Below are 22,801 nucleotides of genomic sequence, written 5' to 3'. Positions count from 1 at the left end.
CAGGAGGAATTTGAAAGCACGGCTATCTTTCTATGGTTAGGCCTACCGTCTCCTCTAATCCGTCACGAAAACGCTCTTCAAACTGGAGGAATTTGAAAACGTTGGCTTGCGTTTTAGTCTGAACGAGAAACATTTTGGGTTAGGGTTCCTCGGTTTTGTTAAAGTTTGGACAAAAGGTAGGATGTTGAACGCGCACGTTACATTCTATAACCCAGCATGCGATTGTTATAAATTAAAAGTTAATTAATTAAACGCCACTCCAGTAACTGAATTTAAGTTTATTCCTGTGGCAAACAGATTGTCCGCTTCCAATTTTCCATAGTCTAGAAAAAAATATGTATTATCAGTCGTCAAGTGACCGTAACAAGACCAATACGTCTATCTTTATTTTTCCGAAGACGTTTAATATTGTGTTTCGAAAAAAAAAAAATAATCATGTTTTTTGAAAGTTTTTTACAAACCTTGTGTTTCCATGGTATTTTCCGTGCTTTCTACCTTTGTTTTGGTATAGTAGAAAATTTAAACAAAAACTTTCGTTGTTTTCCCGTCAATTATTTTTTTTGCTCAAGGTGGCTCCTGATTAAGTCAGCCTAAATATTGAATAAATATCTGTATGTCAAGACGTCATTGCAACTTAGAGCTTAGCTTATCTTCAAATTTAAAAAAAGAACAGGAATATTTGATGAAAGGAAGGATACTGGAGATTATATTGTGCAGCCATGGTTAAAAGTTAGTTAAACGCCATTCAAAAAACTGATTTAAATTAAGCTGAAAATGCCGACTTGCGTCTTAGTTTGGACCGGAAACATTTTGAAAACAGAGCTTTTCGAAAGCGATGACATCGCGATAATCAAGTGAATTCCCTGCCAAAGTTTTTCTCAAACACACGCCCAAAACGACCGGTGATTGTTGCATTTTCCAAATTTTTCCAGCGTAGCGTGGAAGAAAACATTTGCTACGTTTTCAGACGTGGTCTGTCGAATTAATAATCTGTAACGCTGTCTTTTTTTTTTTTTTTCTGGAAAAGAGCTGGTTAAATTTATTCACGCAATACCTTAACTTTTTTTTTATGTTTGCTTTCTTCAATTCACTGAATCCGATATCGCTCACTTAGACAAAAAGTAGACGAAAAAGTTCAACAAATACACAGAAAGAAAGAAAACAACGAAAACACTCGGGTTCGCTCGCTCAAGAGAAAACCGCATACTGGCCTTCAAACCGGAACGTACGTAAACAACAAAGATGTTTTCTGCATAATTTGACTTAACTGAGGGGTTTTAATGATGACATACGGTAATTTCATACGGTGAAGAAAATGAGGTATTTCAAATCCACCTGTTACTGGTAATAACTTCTTTATTAATTGTCGAGTGCTTTCGAGCACGTAAGAAGTCGTTCAGTCTTATTTTCAGACTACAGGAATCAAGGGATAATTACCTTTGTATTAGAAGACTGAACCGAAAAAAACTGTTACACAACCTATGGGCATAAAGTTCATATTTATGCTGATGATTAAATTCAGATAATATATTTTTTAACAACAGCATTACATATAGTAGGAGATGTTTGTTAGACTATAACAAGAAGCCAGCATTTCGATTATTCGCCGTTTGAACTCCAACTTTTCCTTCCCTTTGAAGATATTTGAAAGATCTGTCCTCAAAGATCACACAAAATGCAAAACAATGGGTGTCAGATTAACTACTTTGCCGATTTTAGAAACGAAAAATGCGCGCAGCATCATCCTTTTTAGGCGATATGATACAAACTAGACACACATTTTACAGATTCCTTCATCTTCGTCTCTATTTAGATGCTGACAGAGAATCATTTTTAAGAACGTAGCGAAGCTATAAGATAAATGCATGTAGCAATTTGTCGGCCGGCGTTTTGTAAAGAATTATGCGTCGGCAATCGTATCAAAAGCGAGCTCAGTCAATTGACCCTATGGCGCTGTTACACTAGGTTTTATCAAGCAACCTGTCTCGCAATTTTGTTTTGACAAAAAATTACCCGATGCGGCAACATATAGCAGGTTTTTGAAAGGGATTCAAAAAACCTGCAACATGGTTGTCCGAAGTTACAATGTTGCGTTGAAAATCGTCTCGTGACGGAATCAAATTCCACTTTTTGAGATGCTTGCTCTAACTGACAAACGTTGCAGGTCATAATCATTTTAGGGAGTGTCACATCTGACCACGTCTAGTGCAAATTGCCTCTTGGATGCTCAACTCAAATGGAAGGCAAATTACAAATAAATTCCGGTAAAGTTGTTGAAATGTTATTTCTAAAAAACTTAACGCATCGAGAACTTGAAATCTCCTTGAAAATGATATTTTGTTTTGTTTTTGTTTTTGTTTTTGTTTTTTATCTCAAAACCTGTTTCAGTATTTTCTCAGGCAAGAACTATCCTCGATTAAATACCGAAGATTGCTACATATAGAAAACTTCCACGAAAGACAAGGAAACCAAAAATGACTGAATTGCAAGTTTTAGATCGAAAGAGAGGATTAGTTTTCCAAACTCAGCATCAAAAAGTTTGAACCAAATAAGAACATTTATATTTTCCCACGGGTCTTATCTTTTGCACTCTTCGCGCATCGTCAATTAAATATAAGGACCGAAATTCCTCTCACAAAAGAGGCAGACAGGAGATAAAAATGTTACACAAAATACTCAGTTTTTTTTTTTTTTTGTCCGTTTTTGTGAGTGATTAATGAAATATCGCGTAAGTTTTATTCGAGAAAATATTAACGTGAAATGCTCGGCGGAGGGCAGCATGTAACAAACTTGCGACCGACAAAACCGTTGCGTTTGGATTTCCTGATTTGAAATTTTAAAATGTCGGCTTTCATGAAGAGGGGAAAATCGGAGTACTTCGGAAAAAAGCCAACGAGAGGAAGAGGAAGAACCAACAACAAACTCAACCCTCTTATGAGGCAGAGTTCGTGATAAGAACCCGGGAAATTGGTGGGTGTTAGGATACACAATTTTAGGGTGTATAAAACGGCAATTAAAGAGTATAAATTAAAATGTAAGGACAGTTTTGAACTCACCCTCCGAGTGCGTCGGACGAAGCATTATTGAAATCCATGACAAAAAAACGAGACCAAAAACAATCATTTTTAAAGCACAACGGATGTCTTCAGTTCTCAAGGCTTATGGATAATATCAAGATAGCATTGAGACAGCACCAGCTGGAGATATGTAGCCGAAATAACGCCTCCTTAGGAGTCAACGCTGTGTAATGAAGGATGGTGTGTTGTGTCTCGGTAGGTGTCAAACGTGGCAGCTGTGAGAGATGAACCATTCAGAGCTATTTCTGTGCATGTCAGTTTGACTCCTCCCACTATTACTAAGACTTCCCGTTCAAATTACGCACGTATAATGCCAGCTAAATATTTCGATCAGCGGTTTTGTCAACTACGCTTCCATCTTGCGCGCCTGTTAATAGGTGCATATTTTCTACAATGAAATAAACGTTCCAAACTCATATTTTTAACAGTCAGTCAGTTAAAAAAAATGGAATTTCCAGCACTTTTTCCGTGTTCCCCATCTTTGTTTTGTTTTGTTTTGTTTTGTTTTTCTTTATTGAAAATTAAACATTGTCTAGTTGTTTGTCTCTTAAGTAATGTGTTTTTTTTTTTGTTCAAGTTGGTTTGTGATGAAGTTGGCCTAAATTTGAATACATATCCATTTGTATATTCTTCGGTTTTGTTAAAGTTTTGACAAAAGGTAAGATGTTGAACGCGCACGTTACATTCTACAGCCCAACATGCGATTGTTAGAAATTAAAAGTAAGTTAATTAAACGCCACTCCAGTGACTGAACTTAAGTTTATTCCTGTGGCAAACAGATTGTCCGCTTCTAATTTTGCATACTCTAGAAAAAATATGTATTATCAGTCGTCAAGTGACCGTGACAAGACAAATACGACTATCTTTATTTGTCCGAAGACGTTTAATATTGTGTTTCGGAAAAAAAAAAAAATCATGTTTTTCGAAAGTTTTTTTTAAAAACCTTGTGTTTCCATAGTATTTTCCGTGTTTTCTACCTTTGTTTTGGTATAGTTGAAAATTTAAAGACAAAATTTCATTGTTTTCTCGTCAAATTTTTTTGTGTTCAAGGTGGCTCCTGATTAAGTTAGCCTGAATATTGAATAAACATCAGTATGTCAAGACGTCATTGCAACTTGGAGTTTAGCTTATCTTCAAAGTTAAAAAAGAACAGGAATTTTTGATTAAAAGAAGGATACTGAAGATGCCATTCTGCAGCCACACATAAGATGGTTAAAAGTTACTTAGACCCCCTTCAAAAACTGGAGTTTAATTATGCTTCAGTATTCAGGCGTCAAGTTAAGATTGCAATGATGAATTTCACGAGACGGGAACACCTGGTATAAAAAACTATCACTCCTCGTGCGCAGCCAGTCCGAGTCCCAACTTTGCATTAGAATAAAAAATCCCAAGAGCTGAAAAGAAAGGAGGTAGAGTTTGATTCTTTCTATCAAAGGCAAAGGCTTTTTTATAATCTTACTAAGCACAAGGAAATATTTCTGAAGAAAGTTTGTAGATAGACGTGTTTATTATTTTGTGTCCACAGACGCTCTATTTTGGCTTGAATAAAGTGTTAACCGCAGGGGATTTGAGTAAAGCCCGAACTCAAGGAGCTCGAAGGGGTGGTCCAGGGAAAAGATATTCGCGCCCTCGCATCGCTCGCGCGCTCGAGGAAAAGGAACTCGTAGCAAAAAGATTAACGTCTTTTGACAGACTATGGTTTGACTGAGAAAGGACTAGGCCCGAAACATCTGCTATAGACATCGTTTTTCATTTGGCACTGTGTTATTAATATTTACAACTTTTTAACTGTGAACTGTGCCACGCAGTAACTGATCCTTTTGGATTACAAATGTTTATGTTTTTAACGACACGACTTATTTATAGTACTTAAATGGCTGGAAAAAACGCCACAGCAGTACCACGTCCTTTAAAACTACAGCTCGACATCTGTACAAAAGAAAAGGCGGTGACTTTAAAAGCTCTAAACTTTACTTATCAAGAAGCAAAAACGATTCGTGAAGACGATCTGCTATAATTTACAGCAGATGTGGAAACAGCCAATCGCGTGACACTTCCGGAGACACCCGGAAGATATCCCGATTCCCGTCCCTTGACAGGGCGCCTGAAAATTCTAGTTTTGCCCTTATAATATTATGGGAACCTAATTAATGGAAAAATGACAAAGACAGTCATAAGAAGTCTCATGTCTGATACTAGAAGTAGTTTTTGAGTTTTCTGCCTTTGAGCATATCCATTTTAGAAGACCGCATTAAGCCAGCTTTGAACTTTATGACTATCTTCTTATAAATATTCTGTTGATTGAAGATAAGCTATGAGCTGCCAAGATAGAAAAAACGTGACGTCACATCTTAATGCCACATCCGGTTGAGGCGACCTCGTTCCCAGGGTCCTCTCTCTACCTCGAGAGCTAGAGAGAGGACCCTGGGAATGAGGTTGCCGGTGAAAGCACAATCAAAGATCACGTGTCCAGAGGCACGATATCTTCGTAAACAGTCCGGAATATCCCGATAAATTAGGACAGTCATGACGTCATGAAGCTATTGTTAGCAGGGAAAATGGCGGACCTTTTACGCGGACAAAGAAAATATGTTGTTTCCAGTCTCGCATAGAGTCTGGCCAGCATTATCCAGGAATTTTTTGCGACCAAACGTTGAGGAGAATAAGCGGCCATTTTGGTAGTGGGAGAACGTTGACTGTGTTTTAATCATTGAGTTTTTTTGGTGTCAAGCGACGATGTAGACGCGATTTTGTGGCCAAATATTAAGGTTAGTATAGTGTACGCGTTATTTTCTAGTATTCACGTATTTTTCATTGAGCTGTGTATATTCTTTACTGGTTCTAGTGTTGTTAAAGTTTCATCATGCCAAATTACAGGGTTGTAAACAACGTCGATATTTTGTAAACTCTCTTTGAATTTGAGGCGTTACAAGTGTACCTGAACCGCTGTTGTTATAAGGCTTGAGTAATGCATCGTTCCTTCATTTTTATGACAGTTGTTTTCAATTTCTCTCTCTTAAGTACATGGAAGAGCATACTCGACTACTCAAGGCACTTCGCCGAATTTTGGGGAAAAAACAAAGGGGAAAGAGAGGAAATTAAACAAATTTGGGAGGTCTCTGTTTTGGTGGATTCACCGAATGTGCACCCCAGTTTTATCACTGGAGAGCCAGCAGCCTGTTGAAACCACCTACCGCACAGAAGTGGCAGCGAAACAGACAGGCCAGGGGTAGTGCAGTGATTCCCTCTAAATGGATGCTATCAGTATCCCAAGGAATGGCACAAAGGGCAGAGAGATTGTTTGTGCTCATTTACCAGACGTTGAGGGCCATGCAAACATGTAAGTTAAGGTTTGTAGGGGGCATTGTACTCTTTTTTGGGGGGGCAGTTTTTAAAAACTATACACACTGCAGCTGTTCCAAGTAGATGATGATTCTTTTCACCTCCCCATGAAGCTTGAATGTACCAGAAAGTAATGTTTTTGTAAAATAATTTTTATGAACGCAAAGACTGAAAAGGTACGCGAGTTTAGAATGTAGTGTCGAGTGTTGAACATTACTAATTGTGAAACTAATGCAAAACATTAATTGGTTGTGAACAGGAAACATATCAGTTTGGTTAAGAGTATGTAATAAAAAATAGAAAACATAAGAGTTATCAGACCGCTTGAGGGCAATCTCTTATTTAGTGAGACTAATGTGGTAACTACATTCAAAATAAATTCATATGTTAAAACGAAAAATACATTAATTTTGTAATAATATTGACATCTGTAAGCAATGTAATAATCTTCTAAGCGCTTGTGATTTGTTTCAGGTCCTGCATTCTGCTAAGAGGCAAATTCAAGGTCGAGAGTACCTAAAGAGTGAATAAAATAAAATGGATTTCACTTTCAAGACTGAATTTGTTTTGTATACTTTAAATAAATGTATAATAAAACCTTGGGACATATGGATGGATTCTGAATGCTCCCTTGTCAACCTGTCCAGGAATTATATTTTGCTATTTTTGGGTAAATAACTTTTGAAAGTCAGCAATTGTATGTAAGTTTTAATAATTTAAATGTGGAAATCAGACATGATATCTTTTAGCACAGTAACAAATAGATACAAGAAATATTTGAAATAAATACCAAAATGGAGAAATTTCAGATTTACAAAGAATATATTAACAGAATTTTTGACTATCCCTCCATCTGACAACACTAAAATTTTGGATACATTTTTTCTAGCTTAGTTTATTTTGTATAAAAGAACAAGAACTTCTCACTCGTATGCGTTATTGAAAATTCTGTTTTAATGATGATTTCATTTCCTCGATTTAGCCAAAACGTATAACATTTTGGACATCTACAATTTATCTTTGCTGGCATATAAGAACACGCGCGTGCTGTCGATTTCGGCCCGATAATCCCTAGATAAGAGGAAAGCCTCAATTCTCATATCGATCATTTCTGTACTTAGAAAAATGCAGAGTAAAGATGCTTACCGATTGTACGGTCTCTTTCCAAAGAATGAAACGTGGCCCGCATTGCGTTCTGTGGTGCTTCCTTCGGTCCGAGGATAATCGTTATCTGGGCAGAATTGTCTGTGACATGGAACGCGAACACAAACTTTCCTTTTATTTTATAATTTGGACAGTATTTAACTCAATTCGAGATAAATATATACCTCCTGAAGGCCCGCATTCATGGCATTGGAAAGTATTCGCGACTCTCTTTGTCCGCCATCTTGAATCTCTTGGTTTGTTGTGAAACACAACACTCCAACCAAAACACGCATTGTCATTGGTTGAAACAAGAGTTTCGTGACATCACAGATGTCCTAATTTATCGGGATATTCCGGACTGGTAAATATGGCGGGTGAAGTGTCTCGCAAGTAAGACATTTTGGTGTTTTTCTGTTTTTATCTGCTCTTCTGTGGCTTGGTCTTATATTGCGGTAAGTAAGATTTAGTCCTTCAAATTGAAAAGGAACTTCCAGAATAATGTAAGAGGGCGGAAGCGTTTTTAGACGGTGAATTTGAGCACATGACAATAACATTTAACATTTCATTGGGGCTTCGATACCAAGTTGGTTTTCATTACAAATAGCGCCCAAGAGCAAATAGCTGTTCATATTTTTGAATCCAGTTGAAAGCTAAATTCTAGGGCTTTCATTAAAATTTTCAACAGGAGATCGAGCGACTGGTTTCCACAGGTAGGCAAAACTTCTTTATATTAAAGAAAAACTTTCCTCTGATCAAACCAGGGAGGCAAAATCATCCTCACATGTAGCCGGTCAATTTGCCCAGTGCTTGGCCCTTAATGAAACTTCCTGTAAATTGTTGATGTTATCCTTCTAATCAAATTATTGCAAATCCCTGAATCTGATAATCCTGCACTATCATTGGCTACCCCAGCAGGCAAGATGGCACTATCTTGCCAGTGGGGGTTATGTGCTGTGCCCCACAGGATAAAATTGTTCCCTATCACATATAATAACTCATATACTGACTTAACATGTTCGGTGAATATTGCTGCATATTGGCCTTCTTTTTTTTTGTTTGTTTATAGACCTTGACTCTGTTTTGGTCTGTAAACATGCAAAAATAGAGCTTGACCAATATCCAGTCATCTTGACCTCATGCTTGGTCAACAAGCCATATGTAATTGGACCGAGGGGAGTAAAATTCAGGGTGTAATCACATGATTGTAATTTCAAGTCGGACAAGCATGCAGAACAAGGTTCATTGGTAATAACCCCATCAGTAACAAAGTCTTTAGTACAAACTTACACTCGATAGTGTTTTCGATAAATTTTTAACACTGTAGGAAACACTGAGAATAAAGCTAGTAAAGTACAAGCAAGTGGTGTGTGAATCCAATTACAAAATTTAGTTGTGACAGGATATACAACTGGACACCCAAGTGACTGCACAATGAATGATAAGTTATTTGATATAGCTACAGTCGAACCTTGATTATCCGGACTCGTTGGGACTAGACGAAATAGTCCGGATAATCGAGGGTCCGGATAATCGAAAATATGAATATTAAGGAAGAACAAAACATTTTAAAGCTTCATTTAATTGTGAAAATCAAATCATTTGGAAAACGATATGGTCTACTGTACACTGTACATCTTGAACCACTGAACACTTAGAAAATCAGAACTCATTAGAGTGTTCTTTATTAGTTACGACCCATGCGAGCACTGCTTTTGCTCTTTAAAAGCAAAACAAACTAACTTTTGGCTGCACTTTTCAAAGCTATAGTTTTCAAAATAATATTGCTATGGATCTTGTTCATGACTAATAAATATTCATGAAAAAAATTGGACTAGGGAAAAAGTCCGGATAATCGAGAAATCCGGATAATCGAGGTACTGATAACCGAGGTTTGACTGTACAATAATTCCTATATCGCAGAGTACAAAACAGATGATATGTAGGGTACAACATGAAAGTTTGTGAAGTCACTCAGAGTTGAATTATAAATGTCAAATGAATGTATGTAATGCAGTTACTTAATAGTCACCTCATACATGTACATTGTTTGTTCCCACAGAATGAAACACATCAAACTGAAACTCACTCGTCTGGAGCCTAGATTTTCATTACAGGACATGATGATATCATCATGGAAACTACTATTGGTAGGCAAGTGATAGCAAAAGCTATTAATTTAAAGCAGCTTTTTAAAATATAATGAATTTTGTCTTCAAAACAAAGCTACACAAAAAAGCTTTCTTTAAATAAATGTAGAATGATTTAAAGAGGAGAATATTATGATAAAGGGATGCAATGGACATGTTAAGATAAAACAACAGTTATTTAGCGAGAGAGAAGATACAAACACATACAATGTAAATATGCAATGGATAAATGAATTATTTTCTCAGTGACAGGCTGTCTGTAGGTGTTGGGACTGCAGTGCAATGCAGTGGATAAAGATGGAGTGCATGTTTCTGTGGGCTTACTGATCATTAAGTTGCTGGTCCATATAAAATTTAAAATATGTTATTAAAAATACATTTGGTATGAAATAATGCTAAAGCACACATCACATCATACCAAAAGTTGTAAAATGTCTGTTTTGTTTGGATTTCAACCTATGCAAACATGGGGTAAAAATCATGCTCGCTTGTGTTTATTACTGTAAGTATCCTGTGATGTTTTGCATATTTTCTTTGCTAATGGACTTTGCAAAATGGTGTCACAGAGGATCCACTGACTATACTTAAAAAATTACCATGTAACCAGCGTATCTGACATTTTCCTATGAAAACAGCAAAAAGCTGAAAAAACTTGAGAAATGTCACCTTTTAACTTTTTAGGGAGAAGTGAAATAAAATAAAATTGACTTAAATGATACCCATGAGAAATCCTAAAAATATTCCACCTTATCTGGAGGGTTGGAGTGGTTATAAGTATTATTATTTTTGCTACACTGTACCTGCACAAGAACTAATAACACTATGCAGACAAAATGAAATAAAGTGGGTACTGGTTGATTCAGTGTTGTTCAGCTATTTCAAGAATCTTTTGCTCCATGTTTGTGACTACAGATGATGTAGCCGTGCTGCTGATACTGTCGTTGATGAATGTTCATTTGTGGGAGGAGGGACCCAAATTAATTTCTTTAAGTATAATTAAACTTCCTTGACCATTTAGCTTCATGTTATTTAGTTATAACATTTGTTATTGTGGAAACTGAAGAGACACGGTGGTCTACATGTAATGGTCAGTACACTGGACTGCTTATGAAGCAGTCTTTGGTTTGTTTTTTGGACAAGACACTTTACTCTCACAGTGCCTCTCCACCCAGGTGTGCAATTGGTACTTGGTGAATTCAATGCTGGGGGTTCCCATTACCTGTACATGGACTAGCGTCCCATCAAGGGGGTGGGGAGGGAGGGGGGAGAAGAAGTGCTTTTTATCACTTTACATGTACAGTATGCTTCAAAAAAATAGCATAAGCTGCTGCAGTGTTTCAGATCACTTAGCCTGACATAGATTCTACTTTAGCTTCATTGTCAAACCTCTCCCCTAGTAGGGTTGAAACTTTAAAAAAAGCTGATGACTCATTTTTAATTGTGTAGTTTGTAAAACTTAAGAGATGAAGGCTGTCATAAACATTTCCTGTTTCTTACTACATGTAGATTCAAAACAGACCAGCAACAATGAAAGCTAATGACGAGACATTTGATGTGCTGAGACTCAATATTAGGAGAAAGAATCACATTGAAACATCAGATTCCATATAAGTAAGTCACAATTTCTTTGTGTTTGGTTTCATGTACTACGAATGACACAATGTAGGTGGGATATTTAAAATAATGTTATGTGGCCATACTACACCTTAGTCCTTCGGGCTAGGGTGTACAAAAATTTCTTAAGACTGCAATACCTGGGCTGCTGTTATTGACAAGTATTCTTTTGTGGGAGGAGGGATGCAGTAATCTAATGTTAAGCACACTGGACTGCAGATCAAGAAATCTGAGTTTGAGTCAACTGGTAGGGTCTCCACATTGTTTTCTTGGGCAAGACACTTAACTCTCACAATACCTCTCTCCACCCAGGTGTACAAATGAGTTCTGGGTGAACTTAATACTGAGTGATAACCCTTGGACAGACTAGTATCCCATGGGGGAGTAGTCCATAAACACTTATTATCACTTATATGTCACAGAGACTGGGATAAGCTGTAGTGGTTTGCATCACTTGGCCTGGTGCAGACTTAACCTTAGCTTCTTTGTCGAACCTTGCCCTTGTAGGGTTCACACTGCTAAAATTCAACTGTGGAGTTCTGTGAAACAGACAGACTCGCATCCCATCAGAGTAGAACCACTCAAGATCATCTAATGCAGCAAAGACTGGGATAAGCTGTTGTGGCTTAGATCACTTGGTCTGATGAAGACTTTACCTTACAACTGTACATGTACCTTTATAGTCCAAACTCACCCTAGTAGGGTTAAAACCTTAAAAATCTGATTACTTATTTTTGATTCTGTAATTTGTAAAAGTTAAATGGTAACCGTTATTACAGTTCCCATTTCTTACTAGATACAATTCATAACAACCAGAAGGCTGTGTGTTGAGAAAGATCCATATTGCAGCAGTAGATCCCATGTCAGGTGAGACTTGGTGTTTCTTTGTGTTTTGTTGCAGAAGTTATCAGTTACTCAATTTTGCATGTAGCTGTGTTAAGAATAATGGAACATGATGCAGGCAGAAAATTAAAACAAATAGAGATGTTATTGTTTCACTGTTCACAAATTGCATTGCACTGTGTTCTTGGACATGACTCACTTGTAACTCTCATAGTGCCCCCCCCCCCCCCCCTTCACCCAATCATATACAAATAGATACTGGTTGAATTTCATACTGGGCCTAACCCTGCAACAGACTAGCATCCCATTTAAAGGGGGAGGGGGGGGGGGGGGGAGGGCGAGTAGAAAGACTCCTTATCAGCTGATGCTACAGAAACTGGGATAAGGTGTGGTAGTTTGGATCACTTGGCCTGATGCAGACTTTACCTTACCTTCATCATCACAACTCCCCCTAGTAGGGTTGAAACTTTAGAAATTTGATTCATGACTAATTTTTAATTGTGTCGTTTGTAAAACATACAGTAATAGATCGAGGAATTCCATAAAGGTTAGAACATTTGCAGTTTAAATTCTCGCTAGATAAAAAAACAGAAAAGCAAGGAAAAGAGCTCTATGTTGAGACTCTAGAGGAGAAAGAATCAAATTAAGACATTGGATCCCTCAGTAGGTCAGTCACAATTTCTTCTATGTCTGGTATCATGTACTAGAAATAATAATAATGAGCACAAATTAGGCAGAAAATTAAAATGAATATAGATCAATCGATTGTCTCACAACTGTTCGATTATTTAAACAAATTGTTGTTATGTGTTTGCATAACTTAGCCTTTCAGGGGTAAGGTGTTCCCTAAGACTACAATGGCAGGGGTATTGTTGTTAAGAGGATTGTTTTGTGGGAGGAAGGACACAGTGGTTTAATTACATGGTTAGTGTACTGGACTACAAGTCAAGCGATCTGGGTTTAAACCAATGGTTAGGGTCTCTGCACTGTGTTCTTGGGCAAGACACATTACTCTCACAGTACCTCTTTCCACCTAGGTGTACAGATGGGTACTGGGTGTATTTAATACTGGATGCTAACCCTGTGACACTAGTATCCCATCCAAGTGGAAGCTGCGGTGATTTGCATCACTTGGCCTGATGCAGACTTAACCTTACCTTCATTGTCAAAACTTACCCCTACAGGGTTAAAAATAATATTATGTAAAAAATGTGATGGTTTACTTTTAATTGTGTTGTTTTTGAAGAGATGAAGGTTGTCACAAAGGTTAAAACATTTCTTGTTTCTAACTAGATGCAGAAAAAGAAAAGGAAAAATAAAAGCTTTGCTGGGGTTCAAGAGGAAAAAGAATCAACTTGAGACATTAGATTCCTTTTAAGGTGGGTCACATGTAGGTTTTTAATCACTTGATAGTACCTTTACTAGGAATAACTTTGCACAATACAAGCAAAGAACTTATTTGAACACAGATGTTATTTCACTGTTAAGATATTTCAAGAAACCTTTGTTATATGGCTAACTGGATACCCTAGCCCTTCAGGGTTAGGTTATACAAACATTCAGTAAGGGCCTATAATAATTGATCTTTTTGAGCCATTGCTAGGGAAAATTAGTTGTCTTATAACCTGCCCATTTTTTGGTTAGTTCAGAGTTCTTTCATTTGTTTTAACCTTTTCATGATCCGTAACATCAGTGATGATGTCATCAAGCCAGGCCCATGATCATGTGACTAATTCCAAAAATGCAAAGGCCTCTAGGCATATTACTCTATCGAGATTTTTTCATTGATTTAATATTTTGATTTAAATCCTCATTTCGCTGTGATTTTGTTTCATTTCTGCATGTATAAGGTTAGATTTTGACAGAGATTCAAGGTATTGAAAAATCTGCAATATTTTCTAAAACCGGAAGTGTCGCCAATATCTACCGGAAGTAGCCTTATAGCGCGTGCGCAGTTCCCTCTATCAGGGGCACTTTGATAACTTCAAACGAAGCACACAAAAGCCACACGAAGATAACTCTTCTTTTGCGCGTGTTTTTCTGTTTTTTCTCTTATTTTGATTTTGTTTGACTGTACTTTTGTGAAACACATAGAAAAAAACATCTAAACTGTAACTGAATTTAAAAGCTATGGAACTGTTTTAATTTCCCAGGCTCAGGCACTGGAAGTGAAATTTCACTTCCTCAGCAACGCGCGCGAAGGCGCGCCTAAATCGGTTGTTGGGCCCCTTAAAGGGCCCTAGTCAGCCACACCTTTGTTTTTGTTTACATGCTAGAGTTTGGCTGTTATGTTTTATTTGGAGCATGTCAAAACGAAGGAAATCACTGTGAAACTACTGGAGATAATTAAACGTCCTTTTAGGAACGCAACTTACAGTAAAGCTACATGTATAAGATTTCGCTTCACCATGCAATATCAACAATTTCGATGACATCGAAAATAGCGGAGGCTGACTAGGGTCCGAGGTACTGTTGTCGATGATTATTCAAATTTCGAGACAATAGGTCTAATTGGATCAACAACCAATTGCTTTCCGGTTCATGTATCAATGCTTCCTTAGCTATTAAGTCTCGTGTGTGATAAGCTTAAAATTTCTCCTGACATTCTCAAACATAATCATGAAGAAACAGTGAAGAGGATATACATGCCGAGAGTAATCTCAAAAAGGAATTGTCTAGATAGATCAAAACCAGTACGGAGAATTTGTTTTTTGACTAAGAACTCTGAATAAGGACAAAGCAATGAGAAGAAAGGTTATGAACTTGACTATATTGTCTTGATATTTCACCAAATTCTTAGAACGAACTAGTCTATTAAGCACGCATAAATTATTCCTCAGGAAGAAAATGCAAAAATTAATATTGCTCGTTTAGTCAGGAACATTTTTTGCCGTTGGAAGTAAAGGTTAATTTTAGAATGCTATATTTTGGCCGGTGCCATTTATTTCGTGTTGCTGCTTGTCCGCGTTTTAAGTTGTTCTTGATATCATTATGTAAACTCCGTGTATTTCTATGATGATGATAAAACCAAACGAGTGCATTCCCAATGAGAGAATTAAACTGTAAACTCAAGTCCAGAATACACTTCATGTATATTTTGTTCTTTGGGTGTCAGTATACCCATTGTTAATTGGACGTTTTATTTATCTTTCTTTCAGCCTGCCATCTCAAGTGTACGTGCAGCGACATTAACATGGAAAGAAACAAAGCAAAGCAAAGAACTTCGTTTAGATGTTTCTTCAGTGGATCGCGTTTTAAATGTAAGGTAGATTTACCAGACAAAGTTTATCTCGATTGAGTTTCTTGCGACAAGATTGTTAGGGCGGAGCTGGTATTAGTGATTTTACAATATAAAACTCAAGAGTCAAAAGAAGGCATTGGAATTACTCTCAAATTGTCTGGTATCTAAAAATAGAGTAGTGGTAGTCAAGAGTTAACATTGTAAGATAATGGTTTGACACTAATTATTTTTTTTTATGTTTTGTTCAAGACGTTTCGGCTGGTGCTCGAGCCTTCATCAGTTGAAATACTAACGTTAGTACGCGTGATTCAAAAAAACTGTACGTCGAACGCGCGCGGAGGAAAATTCCGCGTGAAGTTCCAAGAAAACGTAGCGCGAGACTTATGCGCGTGCCAAAGACTTGTAGACTTCTGGGATGGCGATGTGGTCATTTCCAGTTTGCGGATCCTTTATTGAAATCCAGGTCCGGGTTGTTCGAAAGCCGGTTAACGCTAACCCAGGATTAAAAGTTAACCGAAGTATTTATTTTTCTTGCTTAAAAATGTTTTTTACTGCTTACGTTTTGTGTAGTTTGAGCTTAGTCAAACTCAAAACTGAAGGACAAACAGTATAAACAGAAAACCTCACCGAAAAGTTACAAAACTCAAATCAAAATTCGCGCTAATCCTGGGTTAGCTTAATCGGGTTTTGAACAACCCGGCCCAGGCTTCCAAGAAGAGACTGTGAACAGTTTGTTCCCGCGACCGAAAGCTCAAGAAAAGGTTGACCGGCCACAAACTGGCACAGTGTACAAAATCAGTTGCACCAGCTGCAGTTTGTATACTACGGTCAAACTGAACGATCACTGAAAACTCGGATTACAGAACACAAAAGGGCTGTTTCTATGTTCGACTGTGACTCCAAGATCTCCTGCCATGTTCTCGAAAACAACCACAAAATAAATGAGGGAAATGTCAGAGTTGTTGGACACGAGGCCAACTTTCACGAGCGACTCTTCTTGGAAGCCTGGATGTCAATGAAGAATCCGCAATCTGGAAATGACCACATCGCCATCCCAGAAGTCTACAAGTACAAGTCTTTAACACGCGCGTAAGTCAACGTTGTCGATCCACTTAAAATTTTTCCTGAAATCATTTCGACCAAAATGATGGCTACCAAGGCTAGGTATTGAAAAATATATATCAGTCATTCGAAACAATCCTTACAACGAAAGCTTCAAATATACTGCCACCTCGCGAAATTTCTATCTCTTCTTTCGTTCGCCGGGTCGTCATACCATCCCTCTTCGCCATTAGGCCATTTCCTCTCCTGAAAAGAAGAAAATAATGAGAAACATTAGCTTTTTCTCGGGTCAAATTCATTTCCAAGATACACCATTACTACCAGGGCGAGCAGCGACCAAAGCTCGTATGAACCGACTGCACGTGGTAACGGTTTTCAATTTTCCGGGAGCAACACGCAACGAGAAGAACAGAAAATATCAAACAAATTCAGTTCAAACATCTTACAAACTTGTCTAAAATTATTTCTTATTAACCCTTTACTGAAACGTTTCTTCCCAGCTTTTGCAAAACTGTGGCTATCTGGTTTACGGTACGAAGCAATGTGCAGCTCGAAGAATTAAGAAAATTGCGAGCGAAGAATTGTTTCGTTCGGTGAAGAGCAGCAAGATTAAAAAATGTTCTCACCATTAATATTTTGAATCTTCAATCTCGTCCTGCGTTATCTTCTTCAAAGGAAGAACATGGCCAGATCCGACATCACCAGGAGTACATAAATCCACGTCTTCACAATATGACCAAGTATTTGGTTTGAGTGCAAATTTCACAAGTAGTCATGAATATTGATTACAAACTTGAACCAATCACTGACAAAAATGTCACCGCATATTTTCACGGACTTAAGAGTGCCTGCCCGTAAAAATCAGACAAATTCTTAATTTCGCGGCAAGGGTCGAAAATTCGATTTCGCTCATATTCTTATGGTAGATAGGCTAGGGGATGACAAAAACTACTGGATAGTTTTTTTTGGCAAAATATCCTTTTATTTCAAAGAAATATGCAAATTACCAAATTCCGTTAAAATCGTCATTTGACGCACCATTTTATTAAACAAGTTTGAGAGCCTCGGATGCAAAACCACATCATTCTTCCGTCTTCAAAACACTCAAATATTTTTGTGCAATGTTTAAATGTGTACTGGGTTGATTTTCGGGAATGTTGCGTTGTCTTTTTGGGTGCACGATAATTAAATTTCGAAGACATGTTTTCATTCACTTAAAAGTACTTCGTGAATATAATTAATTTTCACTATGTGCGAAACCGTCAAATGGACCAAGCTTCTGGTGGTTGAATTGCAGAAGGATGGTCTACAGATTCCTGTAAAAATTTCTCTGGGCAAATGATTGTGAGCGACGCGAGAGCTTTTCAAAGTACGTCAAAAATGCAAATATTTGACCATCCGTCGTCAAATTTCAATTTACGGGTTAGACGTATATTTTAGCATGCGCCACATGACTTGATCTATGTTAAGTTGAAATAGACACAGAGCTGATAATTTCGAAATGTTCTAACCTCATTTGCTGTAAAAGGCAGGTGCAAAGCCGATTTGACGTGCGCACATAAAGCAGAAGTTTGCTTTTGTTTACATAACGTCCGATGTACATCGCCAACTGTCAACTTATTTAACGGCCGAATACCATGAATCTGTGACCCTCGTTCGACACATATGATCACCACTGCATCTAAGTCAAAAACGGCTAAGTCATTTCTAGATAGTTGCTTTCTTTGCACTACACCAAAATATTACGTTTGATCATCATGGTTTGATGGCTTGAATCCTTGCTTGCAGCGGTTCCTTGTTCGTCACGCAATTCTGTCATCCCATTTTAGGGGGTAGGGGTGGGACAATTTCTATCCTGATACGTAAGGCTCCGTAAGGCTTGGAATCACTGGGAGCACGCAATCGTGTTGAGTAGGAAGAGATTAAATTAAGAAATGAAAAGAATGAATAATTTACCATTGCCCCTGTTGTTATCTTTTACTCGACCACCGCTACCTACATGCCCCTGCGTAATACTGTAACGCTAAACTCATACCTAGGTCTTTTCGCGCTATGCAATTATTTTTGGTTTACATGTAATACAGTGGGCTACCCCCGGGGAAATGGGTGGCGACCGCTTAATGGGGCTAGCCGCTTAAATAGAGGTTGATGTACCTTGAATATTTAATTTTTTCACTATCGGGCTATAAATTTCTTGGTGAACATGGAGTCAATTCAATACAATCATGATAGACGTGTGTTTGAATTATCACTCGTCATGCACCTTCAATTTCAGGCTCTTATCTGCCATCGCCCTTTCCAAAACAAAGTTCTTAAATTTTGGGTGGCCGCTTAATAGGGGTAAAGACAATAATGAAACCCTTATCGGAATGACCAAATGATGGCCGCGGAGGTAACCGGTCAATAGGTGTTTTATTTACAATATTTTACTGACGATAATTTTGGACTGTATTGACAACAGTCCTCTATTTTCTGTTACACACCAATGCCTCGCCACTAAGCAAACAACTGATACGCCAAACAAAATGGCATGGCCAGGGCTATTTACTCACGTAATTCCTAATTAAATTTAGTCTGTTTTTCTCACGAATTACACACGTTGTGATTTCCTATTTTTGTTTCAGCTCGTTCTTGCTTCATTAATCTATAACTTTTTTGTGGCGATTTTCTTAAAATTCTAGTGAGTACAGGTACTAGCTTTATTAGCTGTTGTCTGAAACATCAGAACGTACAACAAACGTGATATGGACCGAGGCCACGTACACTATAGAATATGATTACATAAATATACACATATATTATTATATATATGAAAAAACAGAAGAACAATGATTAAATTGTTTCACTTATGCTGAGAGTACTCTATACAAAATAGATCAAAATGTGCAGCATATGTCGGGACAGCACTGCGTGACGAACAATAACGGCTGTGAGATTGTGCTGCGCCGACACGCTTATCAGCAATGGTCAGCAATCGATCAAACGCAATATTTTGGCGCAGCGCAAAGCGAGCAACTATCTACAAATGTCTCAGCCGTTTTAGACTTTGATGCAGTGATGTTTATATGCGCAAAAAGATGGTCACAGATTCATAGTATTCGACCAATAATAGGTTGACAGTAGGCGATGTACATCGGACGTTAACCTTGTGTAAACAAAAGCGAACATATGCTTTATGTGCGTCGAATGGTGAGAGATCGACTAGAAACACGTCAAATCGGCTTTGGACCTGCCTTTTACAGCAAATAAGGTTAGAATATTTCGAAATTATCAGCTCTGTGTCTATTTCAGCTTAACATAGGTCAAGTCATGTGGCGCATGCTAAAATATACGTCTAACCCGTAAATTGAAATTTGACGACGGATGGTCAAATATTTGCATTTTTGACGTACTTTGAAAAGCTCTCGCGTCGCTCACAATCATTTGCCCAGAGAAATTTTTACAGGAATCTGTAGACCATCCTTCTGCAATTCAACCACCAGAAGCTTGGTCCATTTGAAGGTTTCGCACATAGTGAAAATTAATTATATTCACGAAGTACTTTTAAGTGAATGAAATACATGTCTTCGAAATTTAATTATCGTGCACCCAAAAAGACAACGCAACATTCCCGAAAATCAACCCAGTACACATTTAAACATTGCACAAAAATATTTGAGTGTTTTGAAGACGGAAGAATGATGTGGTTTTGCATCCGAGGCTCTCAAACTTGTTTAATAAAATGGTGCGTCAAATGACGATTTTAACGGAATTTGGTAATTTGCATATTTCTTTGAAATAAAAGGATATTTTGCCAAAAAAACTATCCAGTAGTTTTTGTCATCCCCTAGCCTATCTACCATAAAAATATGAGCGAAATCGAATTTTCGATCCTTGCCGAGTTATTTTCCATTTTTATGGACAGGGACTCTTAAATTCTTATGCAAGACTATTGTGAAAAACTATCAATTTCACTCTAGAAATTTGCATTCTTAGGCTTTGTTAAGACAGTAATACGTAAAAGTAAATACCTTTGTAAAGACTGATTCAGGTGGCCATCATATTTCGTTAAATAAAGATAGCTGAGTTATTGATCGATTTTTGAAGGCTTTTAAATTATCCCCTTGTGTGATGTTTGATATTTGTATAACTTTATTACTTTTAAGTGTTGTCATTTAATGAAGGGAGCCACTGAAAATCATGGTTCCCTTGTGAGTTCCCACTTACTTACCCTTTGCATTCGCATCCCAGACAGCTTTTAATCGTTCTTTTCACCTTGCACTCCCATGTGTATTTCTTCCTATCTTTCTCTTTGTGTTTCTCCGTCTAATCCCTGCGCTTTACCCTACACACAAAGTCGTTCATTCATCTCTGGGTCTCCCTCACTTATGGTGTGTTTCGTAACGTGTTTGGTCGTCCTTTACGTCGTGACCTCCCTAGGCCTGTTATGCGCTTCACGTGCGTTGCCGTTGATTTTCCTGCGTTCGGCTACGCATTTCTTTGTGCTTTAAGCTAGACACATCCCCGAGTTCCTTGCTATATATGTCACCCATACTTTGCTGTGGGTTTTCCAATACCTTTGCTTATGTCTTACACCATGGGTTTCCACTGGCATTTCGTCATCTGTTTCCTATACATGCTTCGCGTCCATAAACTTTGCGTCCTGCCTATTTCCCGTGCGTTTCGCTATACGTTGTTCCATGCGTTCCTCCATACGCAACCCGGGGCCTTCCCCTTCGGTTTCCTAGTGATCTCTGTGCATTCACTGTGGGTCCCCCACAGTGATTCGTTACATTCGTTCATTGTGCGAATCGTTTAATTCATCTCGACGCGCGCTCCCAGTGTTTCCTCGTGTTTTTGGTTCATTTTTCCTTTCGTTTTTCAATGAATTCCTTGATGGTTTTCCGGAGGGTCCCTGCAATATTCGCCATACCTTACTTGTTTGTGACACCGCGCGTTTCATATACGCTCAATGGTACATTTCTTTGTACATTACTCTACACGTTTCTTGTTCATTCGACGTGGTTTTCCTTCCGTTTCCCCTTTCGGTTTCGTTTTCTCTGGCCCTCCCCTGTGCGTTCCGACATACGTAACGTGTGCGTTCTTTCATGGTTTCTCAGTGGGTTCCCCTCTACGTTAGCCTTGCACTTGCAGTCCCACATGCATGTAATAGTCTGTAACTGTGTGATCCCTCCGCATTTTCTTTAACATCTGATGTGATTCTCCATATAGTTCCCTTTATAATTTCCGTGCGTTCCGTAGGCGACTTCGTGTCTTCCCCCGGGGTTCCCGATCGGGTCTCCTCCAGTACCATAGCCGTACATTGTTGACCCTTGCGTTCCCTCATAAATTTACTCGCGATGCCCCCCTCCCCCGGTATACCTTCCCTAATATCCCTTATATATTTCGTCGCTGCCTGTTCCCAGGGTGTCTCATATTTTATCTAGCTTGTCATTGAAGTAACTGAATATTTTAGAGTCTTTAACTAAATCGTCGAAGTACTCGACAAAAGGCCTAGCTGAATGTTTTACAAGGCTTCGGTACCGCAGTAGCGAGCACCTTAACATCAGTCTGGAGGCGCACAGGCGCTCCCCACTCCCTACGCTTCCTTCCGCGTAGTTTACCCCTGCACCTGCGTGGAAGGGCTCGAACAAAAGAAAAAATAAACAGCAGTGTATGTTTTGAAGTGTAACTTTAATCATCAACTAGAAAAATCATTCAATCCAGTTTCGGCTCTCGTTGTCACGCAAAAATACGCTGTTGTGTGACAGAGGGCCACAACCGGTCACAGTTGTCTCGCGAATCGATTCTCTGGTTGTCCTTGTATAACAAGGTTGCATGGAACAACCATGGGGTCGCCTGTTTCTGTTGTTGTCGCAGAAATTGTGATGCAACACGTGGAGGAACGCGCCCTTGCAACTTGCCGACAAACGATACCGCTTTGGTTACGCTACGTTGACGACACCTTTACCGCCGTTCACAAAGACGAAATTGACGATTTTCACGACCACCTAAGAGGGGTGCGTAAGGGGGGTCCGAAAACCGCAAAACCGCGTAAAAAAACGTAAAAAACCGCAATACCGCGTGGAAATTTACCAAAATACCGAAACCGTAGTTACAAATGTGCTACGGTACCGCCATCATTACTTCTAGTTCGCCATCCATTAGAAATAGGACCCTATTTAGTTTGATAAAAGTGTAGGTTAATGTTAATCAACGTATGATCATCGCACTCATAAAATAATACTGTAATATTATAACTGATCTTATCATCACGCACTCTGACAAGTATCGACGACTTTTATGACTCCGTACTGAAAAGGTCAATCATTGACACACGTCCGTGGCAC

At 38.3% G+C, this 22,801-nt stretch overlaps 1 long non-coding RNA gene across 5 annotated transcripts in view; it reads left to right on the top strand.

The window, feature by feature from the left end:
- The first annotated feature begins 7,878 nt into the window (after positions 1-7,878).
- The window catches only part of LOC149104853 (uncharacterized), a 93,469-nt gene continuing 78,546 nt past the window's right edge, over positions 7,879-22,801 (top strand). The window contains exons 1-7 of one of the 5 annotated variants that reach the window (XR_016201438.1): positions 7,879-8,017; positions 9,625-9,716; positions 11,219-11,323; positions 12,106-12,193; positions 12,749-12,836; positions 13,463-13,548; positions 15,328-20,549. This is a non-coding gene — a long non-coding RNA (uncharacterized LOC149104853). Of the gene's footprint in view, positions 8,018-9,624; positions 9,717-11,218; positions 11,324-12,105; positions 12,194-12,748; positions 12,837-13,462; positions 13,549-15,327; positions 20,550-22,801 lie in introns of those variants that run through there. The other 4 variants (XR_016201432.1, XR_016201433.1, XR_016201434.1 and 1 more) reach the window with 4 other exon arrangements.

The sequence above is a fragment of the Orbicella faveolata genome, unplaced genomic scaffold (assembly GCF_042242905.1).
Source record: "Orbicella faveolata isolate gen_17 unplaced genomic scaffold, um_ofav_v1 contig_34, whole genome shotgun sequence".
Lineage (NCBI taxonomy): Eukaryota > Metazoa > Cnidaria > Anthozoa > Scleractinia > Merulinidae > Orbicella > Orbicella faveolata.
This window is presented reverse-complemented; position numbering and strand designations above follow the sequence as displayed.